Source organism: Ambystoma mexicanum, chromosome 2q (assembly GCF_040938575.1).
Source record: "Ambystoma mexicanum isolate Mex_15411 chromosome 2q, UKY_AmexF1_1, whole genome shotgun sequence".
Taxonomy (NCBI): domain Eukaryota; kingdom Metazoa; phylum Chordata; class Amphibia; order Caudata; family Ambystomatidae; genus Ambystoma; species Ambystoma mexicanum.
In genome coordinates, this window is record NC_090924.1 from 725,725,033 (window position 1) to 725,746,325 (window position 21,293).

Genomic DNA, 21,293 nt, shown 5'->3' on the forward strand with positions numbered 1-21,293 from the left:
CAGCGTTCAAGCCTCGAGATTATTGCTGTGGGCACCACGGGCCTGCTTCATGAAGTACTAATGGAGAAGACAATGAGTGAAAACATGTCCCAGGGCAAGCACGTGATCCGTGGATTCAGGATTTGAAATGATGGCTTCAAAAAAAGTGGAAGTTGGGGCTCTAAGTGGAGCCATTTCTATGATCTATGCGAGGAGTTGCTTGTGAGAGGCAGAATGCCAGGGCCTGTGCAGTATGGCATCAGCGGAAAGTAACAAGTAAAGAGGTGTGGTGAGAGGGAGTAGGGAATGGCATAGGCACTGGAAGTGGACAGGAATCTGGGGCAGATAGACAGACGGAGGCCGAAGGAGTAGGTGCCAGCAGGAGCGAATGCAGGTTATGATCTGGAAATCATGCCTCCAGGTCGTAATTAAGTAAGGACCCACGATGGGCGGGGGCATTACCAGGTCTGGTAAAGGCCCGAGGCACTTTGTAGTGGGGTGCCAATTGTTTTTTTTTTCTCTCAAGTTGAGAACGACGTGTTTGCTGCTTGAGAACAAAAAAATGCACACCAAGCTGGCCCCCATGGAGAAGGGAAGTACATGCAGTCTATTCTCCCTTTCCATGCTGGCCATTGCTGCGACAGAGATGTGTGGGGAAGATCGAGTGTTCCCGGGGAGAGAGAAAAAAGCACTGAATATGTTTGGGTTTTTGGGGGATGTGGAAATTATGGTTGGGAGGTTTGGAACAAAGGAAGGGAAGGGGGGTGGGGCGCACTTACCTGAATCCCCAGCGGGGAAGATGGCGGTCTCCTGCTTCTGAGGAGGCTTGTGGTAAAGCCCTCGTTCTGAGCCTCCTGATTGGCTGAGAGGCCACCACACCCCCAATTCTGGTACTAACAATAATTATAGCATTTCTCCTACCACCCTGATATCTTTGTGTGTGCAATTGTCTTCATGTGCATGAGAATTTGATTATGGGATGACGATGGGATTTCAGAAATAGGGTTGATCGTTGTATTATGTTGCTTTGATATTATCTTTTCCAATGTATACTGTTTATGTAGTTGATCATCTGTTTGCACTCCAAAATGTTCATTTTTTTTATAAACATTTAATAAATTATAGGGAAAAAATTATAATAGTTGTAGACCACCTCTGGAATTTCTCTCTGGATGAAACTCATTCTAAGCTTTGACAATGAGAGGGTAAGTTGCAGCTGAAAAGTTGAAGCGATACCAGAAGGCACGTGAGTGGTGGATGCACTGGAAGCTGCTGCACTGGTAGCAATCTTCAATGTGAGCTGCTAGATAATGCCCGCTGTTGCCTCTCGCTTTACACCATCCCCTATTGATCGGTCCCATCAATAAAGACAGGGCCACTGAATAATATTATTGACCGCTTCTACAGTCATGTATGCTACAATGCAATGATTAGGCCAATAATAGCTGCATTTTCGGTTTTTGGCCTCCATTAATAGGACAGATGCACAACGACCACATTATGTACCACTCGGTGCAAGTGCAATACAACACACACACACAATTAATTATTAGAATAAAAAAGCACAGAGAATACTTCAATGTCCTGAACAATATAGGCACTGACATGAATAACATAGTCTTATGGAAAGCATTTTGTAAACGTTATGTTCTTTGGCTGCGTTCAGGGGGCCTGAATAGCTTTCACAGCTATGCCCTGCTGCTCTGCATTCCCGAATCCATGAAAGTGTCCTTCTGAGCAGGGCAGAAGGGATGGCAGAGCTAGCAGCAATTCCGGGTAATTGCTAGCAGCCCGGACTTTCTGCACGCATAATGCAAAGGCAGCGTGGGGCCTGGATGTTCCCAGCTCCAAGAGGGCGCAGGGGAATAACGGGAGCACTGAACCTACACAATGGAGAGAAGGGAATTGATTTTCGGCTGAGCCTCCACATTGGCATTCTCGAAAACCCCGGTGCCGAATTATCTCGATTAGAGGAAAGTTATTGGCGAGGATCCGCCATTGGACACGGTGTATATCCCTGGCAGTGGGGCGTGGCGGCAGATTCAGACCCGCCGACAAAGATACGCTGCTGGAGGCATTGCGCATTTAAATCATCGAGTTCTAAACCAGCTAAATGATGAGTGATAGCCAAGTGCACGGGACCATTTCCAGTCACGATGTTTATGCAAAGGCCGCCAGGCCCGCTGGAGACATCTAAAAGAGGAGTCACACACAGACAAAGCAGTGCAGTCAGCCAGCCAAGGTCGGCAGGATTCAAATCACTGCTGCGGGTGCGAGTGACCCACACGGGGCCTGTGTGTTCCGCCTCCTCTTACTGCATTAAGGGAGCTAAGAGTGAAATTGCTTTTTAAGAGTAATGCTGAACGTCGAGAAAGGAGAGTTTCCCATGTGGACACACTGTGCACAAAATTGTAAAAAATGATAACGGGCTGGAAGGTTCCCAAAAGAACGGCTTATAGTTTGTTTATTGGTAGAAAGGTGAGGGTAGTTGCGACCAGGGCATGTATTTGCACCACGCCGACCAGTCGGCTGCCTGGGTTCCAGCTTAAAGAGGGCGCCACAACAACAATAGGGAGCACATCGAGTGATTAAGGCTGCCTGGCTCATTGCAGGCAACCTCGCTCTGCAAGGTTCCCTGCCTGGCTCAAAGTGCTGCAAACTCATTGCTAATAGCAATAGCAATTAGCTCATTGCTAATAGCAACATTGTTTTGTCCGGGACCCCACGCTGCACATGCGCCACATTGAGCGCATGATCTGTGCAGTACTCAGCAGGGCATGCGACTTACTTTGAAGAACAGGCCGAGAGGTAAGAGGTTGGTTTTGAGCTGATGGCTTAAGGCCGGCTGGCTGCCTGTGATCTCTGTGCAGCCAAAGTTCATTTAAGCAGCTCCAATGTTAGAAGCAGTGTGTCCAAGACAAAGAAAGAAATGTCAGGGTTGCGGAGACCACTTGCTGTGTTTTCTGCTTTCTGTTCTCTGCCTCTGGCCCAATTCATGTAGTAAGGTAAGTCAACGGCGAGTGACAGTCACTCCGAGGTCTCCCTATTCACTGGTTCCATGCTCCCCATTCACTCTCTGATTTTTAAGCTCTGGTCAGGTGTCTCACTCTCTCCTTAGTCGTCTGTTGCTCTCAACTCCCTACTATTACTCCTACATTCTGGTCTTGTCGTCTCCCATTCTGGTCTCAGGTTTCCCTCTTCTTGCGCCTTTATTCTTGCCCTATGTTTAAACCCTCTTGGGCAAGGGCAGATACCAGATCCAGTAATGCTTAACCGCACAGAGGTTCCTGCACTGGGTTGAGCGAGAGATAACCGTAGCCCCCTAACCCTCCGTCAGAGACATGGACAGGAAATATATCACAAGCCCCCCTGCTACCACTATCCCTCTGATTCCAGGTACAGGTAGCGCTCTGAGCTAGAGATATTTCCAAACACGGTACCAGTTCGGGCAAAGCCAGGGAACATCACTAAATTGGTACCCCACCACCACCAGATCTGCATTGGAAGACCTCCTCTGACCAAGTTCATGGTATGGTACTAATACCTCAGTTTGGCGCTTAGAGGCCCATGGACAGTGTAACTGTAACCTTGTAACCCCCTTCCTAAGTACCAGCGCCTGGATGCCTCTGGGCTAAGCGCGCTCTATAAATGCCTAAATAAATAAATAAATGGGTGCTTCTCTCACTGCACAGAGTGCAGCTCAATGTTTATTTCAAAGGAAAATATGTGATATATTGCATACTTTATTGAGCATTCTTATAATTTTGGAAGTGGGTGTTCAAAGCCACAAAAGTCCCTTCCTCGGGCATTTATAGCGCAACTAAAACCTGACTTCTTTTTGGCAAAAGCGTTTACATTCACTATAACAGTATGTGACAGGTTCACTATAACAGTATGTGACAGGTAAATGTGTGGGCTCATCGTTCTCAGCAGACTCAGGCGGCAGAAATGACACGAGGCATCTATGTTTCTAGCTTGTTCATAAAGGACTGGCAGGGCAGAATATTGCAGGAATCAGATTCCTGTCACTTTTCACTGGTTTAAAAAAACAAAAAAAAACAGGCTGTCAATCCGTGCACTTTACAAGTAACTTTTCAACTGTGCCATGACAAGCAGTAAAATAAAGGAAGTACAGAAAGGAACGATGAGTTGCAGTCTGGCAACTGTATAGGCTTATAAACCCAGAGGTACATTTAGTCAGACACCCGCAGGATATTGCAGCGTCAAATGTAACATTTTGCGGCATAAAAATGAAAATTTGCATCACCAAATTGTATTTCTTGCTGCCCTTTTGCTGCACATCTTTTTATTTGCCTGTTTGGTGTGTGAGAGCCATGGCGGGATTATTAGCACTTTTTGTGTGTGACTTCTCCTATGGTGTAATAGAGAGAGTCCCAGGTGTCCCAAGCTTGACACAGCAGTGTTGGTTTTGTTCTAATTTCTTGGTTTAAAGTGCGTGTCTATTTTAGATTATTAACGTTGATGGTTTTTTTCTTCTAATGGTGTATATGCATCCATTCAATAGTTGCAGACTTCTGATTTTCGCCAAAGGGTGACTGTTTTAATTGTACACATTCTGAATCCTTAACCCTCATTCTGTAAAAGCATCATGATTTGGAACAAAGATTTGTTAACAGCTTAAAGTAGCAAGTTAAAGCATGGGATACATTTCTAAGGTTCTGAAGGAGCATACGTGTACATTGTTTTGTTGCACAGTAAGTGCTGACAGTATGAAAGCACGGAGGTGGACCTGCCAGAATTGTAACATACAAACAAGTTGTGCAGACCCTCTGGAGAGCTACATATATGTGTACCTGAGCCCATAGGGGCGAGAAATATTTTCAGCCGCACAGCAGTGATCTACATGTCTATTTATCTATTGTGCATTTGTAAGGCACTTATACAGCAAATACATTGTGTTTCAAAGCACCCACAGGGCAGCAGGGAGGGAGCATGGGATTGAAAAAAAATAAACACTGAAGGATAAAGACGGACCTACTAGGCCTTGTGGACATTCAGAACGTGCAAGTGCAGAGAGAGAGGCGAGGGGAAAAGGAAGAGGGGGGTAAGTGCTAGGAGTGTCCATGCTCGTGAGTGAGCAGCAGATAAGTGCCCAATGGAGGAAGTGCTAGGGAGAGGTCAGCTACCAATAAATAGGTAAGTGCAGCCCTATAGTGGCATAGGCCAGTGGGTGCCAAGGCAAGTGCTGGGAGCAGGAGGAAGCTGAAGGCGATTGGGTGTGGGAGGCCAGGGCCCAGAAGGACACATAAGAGCCCTGATCACCAACCTCAGCAACTGTGGGATTAGCAGAAGAAGAAGGAAGGGAAAGAGGAGGTGAAAAGGAAAGTCTTGAGGAGCTTCCCGAATTTGAAGAGATCCGGCTCAAGAGGAAGAGGAAGGGGGAGGCTGTTCCATAAGAGGGAGCCAGCTGAGGAAAGAGATCGGCCACCAGCCCTCAGTTTAGCAAAGCACTTGACAGGCATAGAGATGGCACTGGAGAAATGTAGAGATCTAGAGGGAGAGTATTTTGCAAGAACAAATTGTAGATATCATGGTCCTTGGCCCCAGACAACATTATGGATGATGCAGAGGGATTTGAATTTGATCCTTGCAGCAACCGGGAGCCAGTGGAGAGTTTTCAGGGCTGGCGAGATGTGATCCTTGGGCTTGAGGACAAAGATAAATCTTGCTGCCCTATTCTGGATAAGCTGAAGGGGTCGTAGAGTTGAAGAGGGTAGATTCAGGAAAAGGCTATTGCAGTAGTCTAGCCTAAAGAGAACCAGTGCTCTGGAGACATTGAGCTTCTGGGGGAAAGTGAGAAAAGGGAGAATTCCTTTCAGAAGGAAGAGTTGAACGTCAGATTTCTTGGCAAGGTCCTGAATGTGAGGGAGGAAGGAAAGAGAGGAGTCAAACATGACTGCAAGGTTTCTGGCTTCAGATGAAGGAGAAAGGGGAGAGCCCATAGAGCAGAGGTCTTCAAACTGTGTGGCGCGCCCCCCAGGGGGGGCGCGGCCGCCTCCTAGGGGGGGCGCCAGAGTCCAGCATGAAATGTAAAAAAATGTTTTTTAAAAAAACCTTTTTTTTTGTTTTTTTTTTGATTGGAGGAAATGGGAGGGGGCAGCTCATATGTTCAGACTGGACCATAAAACTGTCTTAGGCACCAATGAAAACATGGCCAGCAGTTGCAAATGGATATTCAGTCCTTTAGTAACAGACAGTTTGAATAGTACCCACGGGGTTGTTTTTTATTCAAATGTAAACAAATTGTGATATTTAAAGACTATTTATTCAGCAACAATGGTCAAAACTACTAGCTGCATAGTGAAGCAACTCCTCAAACTGGGCCACGTTGGCCAAAAAAGTGACCCATTTTGATTGGCCTACACTAGCATTTTGCACTTTTGGTACAGTCATCGCCCCATTGCCCTATAGGCCAGTCCAATCATGCCGACTCATCCATAATGGGTGAGGGGGCATCCACCCACTGGCCACCTCACCCATTATGGAGGAGGCGAGGGGCCAGCCCAGTGAAACACTGAGCACTCCCTCAGCTGCTTTTTCCAGCTGAGGGAGTGCTCCTGGGCCGGCTGAACTGTCAAAGGGAAACACTGTTTGCTTTTGACAGTGCATTTCCCCAGCCACACATGATCACCGAGCCATGCAACTTTGGGGTTGTTTTGATTTGCCAGCCTTGCATAGCTCATTGGAAATGCTGGCTGGGGCACTGCATGTATGTATATGTGAGGGGGTGCTCCTGCGCCTCCTTGCACATACGGGCAGTGCAACCTGGAGCAGGGCATTTTAGCAACCATGCGCAGGCCCCTGCAGAAGGTACGTTTATGGCAATTTATTTTTTATTTAAATGTGTATGGATGTGTGTATGTTTGTGTTATGGGACTGTGGTGGGAGCAGGATGTGCGGCAGCACTGGGAAAGTGGTGGGAGTAGGGTGGGGGAGAGCCCAGGGTCTGTACTGGGAGAAGGGTGCGGTGACGGCACGCAAAAGTTCATATCGATTTCTACATACTCTCCATCCGGCACTTTTAGGGGGGCCCAGCCTGCCCAAACTTGGCTCAGGGGGGGCCCAGGCCAAAAAAGTTTGAAGACCACTGCCATAGAGGATGGCCAGAGTGAGGGGAAGAGGGAGCAGGAGTCCCAATAGAAAGGATCTCAGTCTTGCTGGCATTGAGGCAGAGATCGTTGGAAGTGCACGAGGACTGAATGCCAAATATGCAGTCCAGAATGATGGAAGAAGTAAGGAGATGGTCAGAGGAATTTTTGAAGAAGAGTTGTGTGTAATCTGTGTTACACTGGAAGTTAGAGGAGAAGGTTGAAATAAGGTATGCACGTGGAGCAAGGTAAGTGTTAAAGAGCCGGGGAGAAAGGTTGGAGCCCTGGGGCACACCACAGGTGGAGAAAGAGGTAGGGGAGGAGAAAATGCCCAGAATAACCTGGGATGCACGGTCACTGAGGAAGGAGGTTAGCTAGTCCAGTGCCCGCTCCGAGATACCCAGAGTGTCATTGAGCAATTTTAAGAGGATGGAGTGGTTGACCATGTCAAAAGCAGAGGAGATCAAGTAGGATAAGGACAGCTGGAGAGTGCAAACAATGTGCTCAATATGGGAATAGTAAAGCCCACCAAATGTAATAAGCAGGCAAAGCACTGCTAATTTTACTCTTCTAAAATCACTACTCCATTAACACTCTTGTTTATTGAACACATGCCAGAAAGCAACATAAGAATCTAAAAGCTTGGAAATGTTGATTATTTCACAACTTGAGATCTCCATCAATTCCCACGGGTTTTGGTAATTTAAATACTTTGACAAACTACACACAGAAGAGCCTTTATGATAAACCGATCTGCGGCCTGCAATGATGGGTTAGTGGGTGCATTTGATTATATGGGAGGTGGTGCAAGGTAGTGGGTGTGATTGCACTTTCAGAGGTCTGAGAGAGGGTAGAGTATATGTATGCCAGTGTGTCAGAGTGCATGCGCAAAGGGTGCAAGAGTGTGGATGTGCCCATGTGAGTAAGGCCAGTGTGACAGCAGTCTCTGCATGGTGAATGCGATGAAAGTGGCAGATGGGTGAGTGCCATCACAGGAGTACGTGGGATGTCTGAGTGGGGGCATCAAGAGGAACAGGGGCTGAGAGGCACTCATGGTTTTGGCCAGGCGTTGGCAGATCAAAGATTTGAAAGGATGGGATTCTAGAACTGTCAGCTCCAGGGATGGCAGTTTAACTGCTGTGCTCCTGTGCCTGAACTATTTTCCTTTATAATATACTTTATTAATTTCTGAAAATGTCAACTCCTAATAGTCCAGATGCTAAAAGACAAAAAGGAGGTGGGAAAGATGACAATGGAGAGAGCAGAGAAGACAAACTCTTTGATATGCTGAGTAAAATGACGTTGGACATTGGGGAGATAAAGGCAGCTCTTTTGAAATCAGAGGAAACGTTTACTACAGTTGTCAGAAGAGTGGATTCTGTTGAGCAACATTTGAATGTGGTGGATGAAAAGACTTTAAAGCTGATGGACCAAATCAGAGACCTGAAGGTGGTTAATGAGAAGATTTCCTTGAAACTATCAGAACAAGAACATTTTTCACAGAAGAATAATCTTCGTTTTGCTGGTTTTCCAGAAAATGCGGAAAGAGGTAATGCCATTGACTTTCTGAATAAGAATTTGCTAAAATTGCTGAATCTAGATGCAGCTATATCATTGGAAATAGAGAGAGCTCATCGGTCTCTGGGACCTGAACCAGCCCTGGGTGAGAGGCCAAGACATATTATTGTTAAATTCCTGAGATTCCCTGTGAAGGAGTTGGTGTTAAGGAAAGCTCGGGAATTGAAAGATCTTGCCTCGGGTGGCAATAAAATAATGGTGTTTGTGGACTTGAGTAAGGATGTGATGGACAAGAGGAAAGCTTTTATTGGGCGAAAATAAAAGCCCGGGAAAAAAAATCTAAAATACTACATGATTTATCCTGCAATTTTAAGGATAGTGGTGGAAGGTCGTTTACACTCTTTCACTGAGAGCAAGTTGGCAGAGGCTTTTCTGACAGATTTGGATCTAGACCCAATGGAAGGAACATCATTAGCTTTGGAGTCTAGTACTAGGCTGAGGAAGAAAAAAGGAAGACCTGATTCACATTAGATTATGGTCCGGTGAAGTTACTTTGTTAAAATAGTTTTTTGTGTTATTTTGCTGTTTATTTTACATTTGCAATTGTTTTGCATTGAGGAAAATGGCCGCTGCCTATACTCCGTTAATCACAACGGAATTAGAATGTTTACTTCCTTGAAAGTATGCCATGATTGCCTTGAACTTTCCATGTTGTAATTGTAAAGGAAAGCACCTTGTTCACATGTTACGTTACGTGAGGTGTAACGGAGAAGATGCAGCCTTCGAGTTTACTTCCTCATTTTACGCCACGCCCCTTTGCCGTGAGTGTATCCGAAACAGTGAATCTGATTTGGAACACGCTGGGATCCTTCCGTGTGCCTGCGCCGTCGTTGCCAGTGGATGTGTGCACAGATCAGTTCGATGACTGCGGAAATGGTGATTAACACATTTTTCGACGCTTTTAAATTGACCGCTGCTTCATTCGAGCGTGCGGTGTGTACTTTCCATGGCTGCTCCTCCGGCACTTCTACACCTGGACATGATATGGGTAAGCTTGATATAGCCGTGACGCTGCCTCTGGTCGTATTGTGCTTCTCATACTTGCCCCATGGCTGGACTTAAAGCGTGTTTCAGCTTCGTTGTTTGTGTTCTCCATGGCCCCGGACCCTCCGTCGTTCTTACTTAACCGCATGAGCTGCCTCTTTCTAATCTTCGTGATTTGCTTTTGTTGGCTGTACTACAACCTGGTGCAAGACTGATACCTGGAGGCTTCGGTGCATTGGATCAGGATTATGGGTTGATGGATGGGTGTGGGCCTGGAGGTACTATTTCAGGGATGCAAACGATTGACTTTTCTGACTATCTGTTGCCCAGCAGTCTATTCTTGTTCCCGTGTGTGGTTCATGGTAAATCGCTCTAGCTACAAACCACTGTTGATAATTGGGGTACCAGTGCACTGACAAGAACATTGTTGAAAGGTACATTGTGTCACTCTATGAGAACACCCTTTTCTGTGGAGGCCATCATTTCTGCATCCCCTGCTGTATGGGCTTCCATGTAATTCTCAGTGGGACCACGATAGAGGATATTACACGTATATGTTTAAATGGCAATGGGATTAAATCTGTATGCTGAGGAAGTCAAAAGATGGTTCTGAATCGAAGTCTAGAAGCTTGCGGAGCCGTCCTCTCTCGACATTATCGCCTACCAGTGCATTTGTCCATTCCGGTGACCTTATGTAAAACATCTCTGTGGAACGCCCTGTTGACTTTGAGCAGGAGAGCTCGAAATTGTGATTTTCTAATAATTTTGCAATGTACTTGGACCTATGACTGAGTGAGGTGCTATCTGGGGCCATGTTGTCATGATGTCGTTATGTACCTCATACCTGTTCATGGGGAGCATGTGAAGAGTGTCCATGCGAAATATACATGGCCAAAACTTCATTCAGTTGATCCTGATGGTCACAGCTACTCTCGATGTGGGATACCCTAACTCCATATATACTGGTCCGGTCTACTATGTGACTGATATGTGTTGGTTGCTTAATTAGGAATGCAGGATTATTTAATGGAACCAGGGTTTTTTTTTATTTTTATTTTTTACTTCTTTATGCATTGATAGTTTCAATTGTTGCATAGTATGACCTCGATTAGTTACATATTAATTTGTGTTTGCTTCATAGGGTCTCTTTAGATTTTATCTAAGGAGTATAGAAGTTATGCACACGCCTGCTTTACAAATACATGTTTGAAATATTTTAAGTTAGTCAGAGATGACTCTTTCTGTGATTGACTAAGGAGGGAGAACATGTTTTCCTGTACAACATTGAATGCAATGGATTAATGTGTAGGGGGAGTTGTTGTGACAGACATGGACACAACACACTGGGTCATGCCTATACTTGGAATGTGATGTGATGTACTTGGGAGCTGTATGCCTGGCATGGCTTAGGGTAGCGTGGAGTGTTTCACCGCACTTAAGTTGGAACTCTAAAATTTGTGTTATTATGCTGTGGTAAATCTCAGAACGTGATGTGAATAATTTTATCATTATTGGAATAGTTAGAATTGTTTGTGATATGTACGAGGGGGGAATAGATAAGGGGCTCGCTTTGCTGATGGTTAGTATGCTCTGGGGTTTGGTGTTGAGTTGTTTGCGAGTTGACATGTTGATCAGAGGTTGATATTCTTTATTCAAGATGTTATTTTGTGAGAATTTGTAAAGAGATGTTTCTTGAATGCTTGTGACAGTTTGCTTAATGGGTTATGGGCAGTCTTCATTCATTTTATTTGGTGGAAAGGTGGATTAGTGGAATCATATGTAAATAGGGGTGAGGTATATTGGTGATTGGAATAGTGAATACATTGGACATAGGGGTTTGAGGAGATTGTGTACATATGTTGAGGTTCAAGAAGAAGAGGGGTTCTAGACGGGCAGTAATGATGTGTATATTCACTTATTGTGATTATTAGATACTTTCAGATAGTTAATCATGTGAGTGTAGATGTTGATATTGGTGTAATTCATTGAAATTCAAGTACGATACATTGGGTATTGGCATACAGGGTTAGCAATGATATGGGAGTTCACATCATTTTTATTATCATAGGGATAATATTGATTGTCATACTTATATTGTTTGGGCATGGAGTTTCGTTTCTGGTGGGTATGGTTCAGAATGTTGTAATTGATGTATATACTCACGCTTATTTTGAGTCTAGTGTTTATTGGACTGGAAATGTTATGCAAAGCTTCTGCTTTATGTTTGTTTGTCTATATATGTGTCTTTTGTCGTTGTGTCTACCCTTTCCTTGCTTGTTACTTTTAACTTTTTGGACCCTACCTTTTGAACTTGAAGGATACTACATAACTGTACTTAAACGGAATAGAGAGTTATAGTTGCTTTGACTTTTGTTTCATGGAATGTTAAGGGGATTGGTAATGTTGTGAAAAGACGCAAGCTTTGGCAAGATTATGGAGGAGTAGAGCTGATGTGATTTTTCTTCAAGAAACTCATTTAGATGAACAAAATGAAAGGTATTTGACCAATTCCAAATACTCTAGGGTAATCTCGAATTGTTACGACTCTAGGTCTAGAGGGGTGAGTATTTTGTTTAGGAAAGGCCTACCAATTAAGTTTGAGAAGACAGTTACAGATGCGGAAGGTAGAATCTTATTACTTGACATACACCATGATGGCAAAAAAATGACAATTGGTACTGTGTATGCACCGTGCTCGCCCGCTGCATCTTTTCTCAGTCAATTAGGCCTCTTGCTAGATGGTATGGAGGGTGAATCGTTGGTGTTAGGTGGTGACTTTAATATAGTGATGAATAGTGAGATGGATCGGAAATCGGAATGTAGATATTACAATGCGAAGATTAGTGAAGAATTGAAGGAGTTTGTGTTTAAATATAAACTTATTGATATATGGAGGGTACTTCATCACGACAAGGAAGAATTCTCCTTTTATTCACCTGTTCTTGACTCATACTCAAGAATTGATTATTTCTTTATTAGTGCTACTTTGAGTAGCCAGACAGTGACCACAAATATTCTGGAAAGGGGTATCTCTGATCATGCTTTATCGGATTTGCAATTACTTTTAGATAATGTAGGTGCTAAAACGAGAAGATGGAGAATGCAAGCTAGCACGCTGAAAGATAGTTTGGTTACAGAGGGCTTAGATGCATTTATTGGACATTACTTTGATGACAATATAGGTTCGGCTGATGTTAAGTCTGTTTGGGATTGTTTTAAAGCAGTATTAAGGGGGAAACTGATAAGTAGGACTGCCCATGCAAAGAAGAATAGCCAGGAAATTATTAGAAGTCTGGAGGCGGAGATCAAAGACTTGCAAAGGGTTTGTGCTAATGATGATTTAGGTCAAAACAAGCTGAAATTACGTAAATTAGAAGTATAATTGGGGACTCATTTGCAAAACCTGGCGAGTAAAAGTATGTTTTATTCGAAACAGAAGTTTTGGGAATCTGGTGATCGGAATGGCAAGCTCTTGGCTTATAAGTTTAGGGGATTGGTGACTGATACCTGTGTTTCTTCTATTCAAACTGATGAAGGCCATACTTTAAATAAAAATAGAGACATCTGCGAATATTTCAAGGGTTTTTATGAAACACTGTATAGGGAGGAAAGGGATCCTGCTGTTAGTAGACTGGATGCTTTTTTTGAGAAAATTTCAATCTCTAAGCTAGCACTAGAGAAACAGACTTTACTTGACCCTGCAATTGAGGTTGCAGAAGTTACTGCTGCCATATCACAAATGAAAGATGGAAAATCGACGGGTCCTGATGGTATAGTCTCGGAATTTTATAAAAAGTTTGATGTTCAATTGGCATCAATTTTGTGTGAGCTTTATAACGAATTTATAGCATCAGGAGTGATGTGTGAATCAATGAAGGAGGCATTGATTGTTGTGATACCAAAACCTAATAAAGATCATACTAAGTGTGGAGACTATAGACCTATTTCACTGTTGAATGTGGATCTTAAAATGTTCACAAAAATTTGGGCCAATAGGTTAAGGTTATGTGTGGGGGATCTGATTGATGAGTCTCAGGTAGGTTTCATTCTAAGGCGGTATGGTTATGACAATATTAGAACTGTGTTAAATGTGATTGGTGAACATTTTGGAAAGGACTCGAATAATTTTATTAGTTTTTTTGATGCTGAAAAAGCCTTCGATAGGGTTAACTGGAAATTTCTGGAATACACCTTAACAAAAATGGGATTTGGCCCAATTTTCATTAAAATGGTAGAGTGTATTCACGGAGATGTTAAGGCCCAAGTATTGGTTAATGGGGTAATTTTGAGTTCATTCCCATTGCTGAGGGGTACACGACAAGGCTGTCTGTTATCGCCTTTTTTGTTTGATTTGGCGTTAGAATTACTTGCTGCATATATTAGACAATGCAAGATGATTAAAGGAATTATGGTTGGAGATGTTGAAGTTAAAAGTTTTATCATATGCTGATGATATGCTTCGTATGTTGTCGAATCCTGAAGTGTGTGGTGAGGTGATAAGAACTATGTTTCAGGTGGTGGGCGAACTATCAGGACATAAAGTGAATTGGGAAAAAACTGAGATCTTTCCATGGTCTAGCCATTGTGATTGTAATGATCTGCATTCGTGGAATTGTAAGTGGTCAACGGGGGGAGGGGTCAAATATTTGGGAATACATATTATTGGAGAATTGAATAAATCACTACAATTTAATTTGGATTTGGTGGTCGCGAATATATCATTATTGATTAAGAGATCGGAGAGGTTGACATTGAATTTATGGGCAAAGATTAATGTGATCAAAATGGTCCTCTTGCCTAAGCTCTTATATGTTCTCCAATCCATCCCGTTGTTGTTATATAAAAAACAGTTAATCAAAATGGAAAAAACTCTTTTCTTCTTTTTTGTGGGGTCCTGGGATCCTGGGAAAAGACCTTGTATCCCAAAATATATACTGATGCAGGAGGTTGAGGATGAGGGATTTGGATACCCTGATTTAATGAACTATTACAAAGCCTTTTTACTTAGCTGTGGGGTCAGTTTATGCCCCTTTATGATTGATGCGAAGATTGGGTTGCATTGATGTACTGGTATTCATGGAAAAGTTGGTAGGGTTTCCCCCCCTTTTTTTCTCTCGCTTTCTTTCTTTTCTCTCTTCTTTCCAATTGTGTTATCCTTCGTGTTGTCTTTTGTGTTTGTGTTGTCTTTTGTGTATTCCTGTCAGTATGTTAGTTTTGTTTCACTGGAGTTGGTCATTTTGTTGGTATGACATATTTATGATGCTTATGATATTTTGTATATTTGGTTCTGTTTGGTTAATGTGAGACACTGTTACTTTTACTGATGTAATTTATGTTTTTGCAAAACTTAATAAATTGTTTAAAAAAAAAGATTTGAAAGGATGGAGTTTCTAGCACTCCCCCTACACAGTCTAGCAAAAATTAGATATTATGAAGCACAAATAAGTGTTGCATTTTTGCCTTTCAGCTCAATCATTATCTCATACTATTCCCCTTTCTCTCTTTGTCCAGCCCGCATGTGTTTCTGTCATATTATTTTGCCACTCTCTCCCCTTTTAATCCTCCTCTATTCACATTTGTCTTTATCTCCTGCTATCCTCCTCTGTTCTGTGTCCCTTCACTGTCTCCCCTCTCTCTCTCCCTCTGTCTGTTGTCCCTTCTCACTCTCTCTTTTACCTGCTGTCCTTGCTTGCTGTTGAATATCTTTGATGCCTCACTGTTTCTCGTTCTATTATCTGCATCACTCTTATTCACTTACTTCTCCCTTTTCTCTCCAGTTCACCCTCTCACTAGTTCTGTCCATCTAGTGATTTTATTTACTCTTTTACTTCCATTGTATATTATTTTTTTCTGTTTCTCCTCTCCCCTATGACACGCTCCTTTCACTTTTTGTCCATCTCTTCTTGCCTTTCCATAGCTGAATTGCACCTTCCACTCTTCTTTTCCTGTGATTTCTTTTGTTGCTTCCCCCCCACTCTCTTCTCTTTCTCTCATGACCATTTCACATCCTTTATTACCCCTCCGTCAGTCTGCCTTTCTGCGCAACCCCAAACCCTTTTTATTATCATTGACTTGGTCCCCTTTCACTTTTCTTTAGGTCAACGTTTTGCATTTTATAGCTTAGAAATAAGCCAACGAACAAACTGATTGCTTAATTTTTCACCATTAGTTCTTTTAACAGTCATTGGAGACATAAAATGATGGGCTCTAAATTGTAACATGCAATGCGTTTGGGCTCGGTTCAAGTCCTAAAACTCATTAACATATGTAATGGGATGTGATGTCACCCGAATTAGCATATCAAGGTGAAATATGCAAATTTCACTCAATTGGCTTAGCACGACCATACAAATTGCACTGGACGAAAAGGCATTTGCCTTTCATAAAATCAACATACACAAAAAACCACGTGAGGATATTTTTTTAAATAGTGTTTTGAAAACGAGTGCATGTTTTAAACTACACGAATCAATAACAATGTTTTCCCGAATTGTGACCTTTGAACTTTAGTTGTTTGTTAGTTTTCATCAGGTTATATGGTGCAGTGGTGAAGTGACTGACCTGTGAACTTGTCAACACGGTTCGAGTCCTGAGGTTGGCATAAAAAGAAGCCAGTCAATCTTTTGCATTTTACACATACCCGGGGGTAAGGGTGGGATTCACCCTCTGAAAAAAGTGTGGGGGGCGCCAAATATCCTCAACATGAGCCCTGCATTGGTCAGAGAAAAGTAAATGGAGATGGACAGCGTATTCAAAACAATGGAAGAATGAGTTAATCCGAGCGGTAAAAACAGGATGTCAAATGCGACACCTTGGAGGCCGCTCACACAGCAACAGGGTTCTGTAAAACACTCGAGCTGCATTGCAAACAGCAGCCAGGAGTGACATTTTTGTTCATTTTTCCGGGCATTGTCATGTTCATACTTGCCAACATTCTGTGACCAAAAATCTGTAGGATTCTTGAAGGTTAAAAATAGTAATGACTTAATAGTGACATCAATGGAAATTACATCACTTGACCTCTAACCTCATGACTTCACAGGAAATAATATAACCTGACATACGTCCAGAAACAATGACAGTAAATGAGTGTCATGCGTGGTCTCTTCTAGACTTCTAAGCATCATTAGAAGTCAGATTGCTAAATGAACAGCAGAGGCTGGTGATATTTTATTTAGAGCAAGTAAATGTTTCCCACAAATACACAAGGGTTTGCGCATAGCGAGGGAGGCTGTACCAAGGAATTGGGAGTTTAGGGAGGTGGTGGGAGGGCATATTCTATCATTGCTGAAAGGTTTTTAAATAATGGGTGAAAATGGTGCATTTTACAGCACACTGTCTCCAAAGAATGAGAAAAAGCCAGTTTTAGGTCATTTGTGTAGGTTAACACATGGAAAAAATTCAAATAGATCTAAGTCACCAGCAGTGCACAGAAGCGTTTTCGCGATTCTTTTCCCACAATATAGTCTAGCACAAGAACCATGTTCATGTGGTTGTGCTCATACAGCCCCATTATGGCTGCATCACTATATGCCGTCACCACCTCTGACACTTAAGACTTCCTGCTGGGCCAGGGCAGAGAGTGTCTGTTTCACACACTCTGTCATCAATCAAAATGACATGATGGTCCATTAACACGCCCCTTGGAGATGCTGCAGTGCTCTGCAGCTCTCTGGGCCTCAGACAGAGGCAGCCAGGCCTGTAAATCCGTAGTTATTAGATGAAAATCGGTAGGCGGTAGGACTGCTTAAAAAGCGGTATCCTACCGCCTAAATCCGTAGGGTTGGCAAGTATGCATGTTTATAGATGAAATTGTGCCAAACAGCTGATTTTGTGTTTTTTGTGTGCAAATCGCTATAAACTGGATGGTATGCAGTTCTGTGTTGGCTAAGCCAGGCCTGGATAAGAAAGGTCAGTAATGGGAGAACCGGGGGCAGTTCTGGTGGCATAAATCCCTGCTGTTGATATAACTCCCAGATTAAAGGTTTCCAGTGCTCACCTAGGCCAGTAAAATTAATGAAATACCTTGTGTGGGCGAGGATGGATTCTGCTGAAGGGGGTGGAAATATACTAAAGGCCACACAAGGGTCTTCTTGTGACTTTGTGAGGGGGTCTGGCTAAAAGCTGTATGAAGGCAATCTCCACTAAAGGTAAATGAGGGGTATCTAATCATATGCAAATCAAAGGCAATCCGTCTCAACCGCTAAGTGACATCCAAGTTCTAAACAGGACATGATCCAGCAGTTCGGGCGTAACAGCTTCTATTGGGTGAAGGATCAAGACCAATTTGCACATGGATGGTCTGTGATGCTGGAAATGCATTGAAGGGACAGGGCCTCCATGTCCTTGTCCTGTAGTCCTTTTATCATGTGTGTTCTGTGTTATTTTCTGCACAGTAGCCCATGCAGGACCCCTGGCAGTGCAGCTCTTTCTCTTTTTTGGTCATAGTGAACAGACCCTTGGGATACCCTTATGGCACCCATGGGTGGGGTACAAGCCCGTACCCCTAGTGTATGTTTTTGGGCACCTGTGTGTGGCCCACACAGCAGGATATGGGCTGGTGGCAGCTCCATGCTGAATTTGACCGGTGCTCTGAGTATCCTCCATTTTGGGATAGCCAGGCCCTGCCATTGCAATCAGTTGATTCCCGATCGGAGACAAGATGGCCCCTCTGGCCTCTTGCTTCCTATCACCTGTTACCTTGTTTTTCCAAAGTCCTGGGAAGCCCTGACTGTGTCCCTTCCCCTGACTGGCTGTTGGGTGGAAGTTCCATAAATGGTATTGTGGGGAAGTCCAGGCTAGACTGGCTGGAGCCTTCCCAGTGACTGTAGATTGTGGGTACAACCTTAGGGTGGGACCTGGGTGAATGGAGTGTGTGACCAATATACATTTCATGTTATGGGTGTCTGGTTTCTGCTGTGTGACACAATGAATGAGACGGAAAATAATAACACTAGTGGCAAAAGCCAAAAAAGAGTCCACTACACTTGCAAGTTGAAAAGTGATACACCTAAGGCTGCAGGTGACTGGTAGAAATTGGGTACTTTGCCTTAGTACACCACACAAGTGAGGTATTTGAGAACACAACCAGTCTCACAGCACCAAAGAGAGTAAATATATGGTTAATGTCCAGTATTGCGAATGTATTGATTGAAGTACGCTGAGTCCAGCCTTACACGTGTTTCGAGCACACAGTTGCTCTTCTTCAGAGGGTGGTTGGCATTACATTTTGTAAACAAGTATGATATAACCAATATACATTGTGACATCCAGACGCCCAACCGGGCGGACAAAGGTCGCAATAAAACATGTTTTAAAAAGAAAGGAAAAGTTTTTTTTTAATTATAGACAATAATAGGCACAAATGATACCACAATCCAAAAATCAATGGGTAAACATACAGATAATTAAAGCAGGAAATTGAAATAGGGGTGGGGAATTGGGAGAGCGATACAGAATAATCCGGTATTTATGCCATCTGAATAGATACATTGACCAAATGATGCACAACGGAGAAGCAACGCGCATAAGCGCAAGAGACCTGAAAGGATAGACAGGCCGATTCATGGAATTAATGTGCGCCGAAAATTCCGGCGCAGAGGTGCCAAAAAGTGTGAATCGCAAGTGCAAGTGCGAAAATCTCAGGGAAACCAGCGCACGTCGATTCATGGAAGTCCGTGCGCGAGAAAAATATTGGATGTGCGCTGAAAAAGTGCGCGGCGCACGCCGGCGCACAGGTCATCCAACGGCGTGCGCCACAGCGAAATCGCACATAGTGCGCCGCACATAACAAAAGTAGGCGGAACATGGGGCGTAACACTCGGAATGGGGAACAACGCGTGAAAATATGGGCTTCACGGGGGAGTACAGGAGGCAAGTGCGCGGAACGCCCACACGCTCGGGTACAACTCGTATTCATGGAATCGAATAGGGCAAACAAGTGCACGGGCAAAGACACGCACATGGCCAAACAAGTCCGCCACAAGAAAGCAGGCGGTAGTGTCCCTGCGCCTGGAATAAATGTGCGCCAAAATGTGCGCTAACAAAAAGCACCTATATACAGCTATGATGAATGATCCATACTGTGGCCCTCTAGGACAAATGAGGTGCAAAGGGGTACTGACAAACATGGACACCCGCTGTGTGAAAAATAGCGTGTGCGTGTATTTCGGGGTGCACGGGAAGTTCCACACACGATTCGCCTGGGTACGTGTATTTCAGGGTGCGCGGGAAGTTCTACACGCGATTGTCCTTGGTAAGTGTATTTCGGGGTGTGCGTGAAGTTTCACACGCGATTTCAGCAGGGTACGTGTATTCCAAGGTGCGCAGGAAGTTTCACACACAAATATGCAGGGTACTTGTATTTCGGGGTGCGCGTGAAGTTCCACACGCGATTTCAGCAGGGTACGTGTACTCCGGGTGCGCAGGAAATTCCACATGCAAATCCAGCAGCCTACGTGTATTTCGGGGGTGCCGGGGAGTACTACACGTGAATTGGCCATGTGGGACCTCCCAGGTGTCCCCTCTAGACCCTCCACGGCCCCTGCAGGCGGCCCACACCACAGGGGACTACCCTGCACCCCTGCAAATGTCCCGCAGGCAGCCCATCCACCATGGCCATGCCCCCAGCCAACCCACATGTCACCTTGCACTACTGCCCACCAACGCATGTCTCCCAGCACCCCCATCCCCCAGCATCCAGGGGCACGCTCCACCAGGCCCCCACTCATGTCTTACACCCCCCCACCCCCCCACCCCCCAGCATCCAGGGGCACCCTCCACCAGGCCCCCACTCATGTCCAACTCATGTCCACCTGCACCCCCACCCCCCAGCAGTCAGGGGCACCCTCCACCAGGCCCCCACACATGTCTCCCAGCACCCCCACCCCTCAGCATCCAGGGGCACCCTCCACCAGGCCCCCACTCATGTCCAACTCATGTCCCCCTGCACCCCCACCCCCCAGCAGTCAGGGGCACCCCCCACCAGGCCCCCACTCATGTCTCCCAGCACCCCCAGAATCCAGGGGCACCCTCCACCAGGCCCCCACTCATGTCTCCCTACACCCCCACCCCCCAGCATCCAGGGGCACCCTCCACCAGGCCCCCACTCATGTCCAACTCATGTCCACCTGCACCCCCACCCCCCAGCAGTCAGGGGCACCCTCCACCAGGCCCCCACACATGTCTCCCAGCACCCCCACCCCTCAGCATCTGGGGCACCCTCCACCAGGCCCCCACTCATGTCCAACTCATGTCCCCCTGCACCCCCACCCCCCATCAGTCAGGGGCACCCTCCATCAGGCCCCCACTCATGTCTCCCAGCACCCCCACCCCCCATCAGTGCAGGGCACCCTGCACCATGCCCCCACACATGTCTCCCATCCCCCCACCCTCCAGCAGTCGGGGGCACCCTCCACCAGGCAACCACTCATGTCTCCCTGCACCCCACCCCCCAGCATCCAGGGGCACCCTCCACCAGGCCCCCACTCATGTTTCCCAGCACCCCCACCCCCCAGCAGTCAGGGGCACCCTCCACCAGGCCCCCACTCATGTCGTCCCACAGCCCCACCCCCCAGCAGTCAGGGGCACCCTCCACCAGGCCCCCACTCATGTCTCCCAGCACCCCCGCCCCCGAGCATCCAG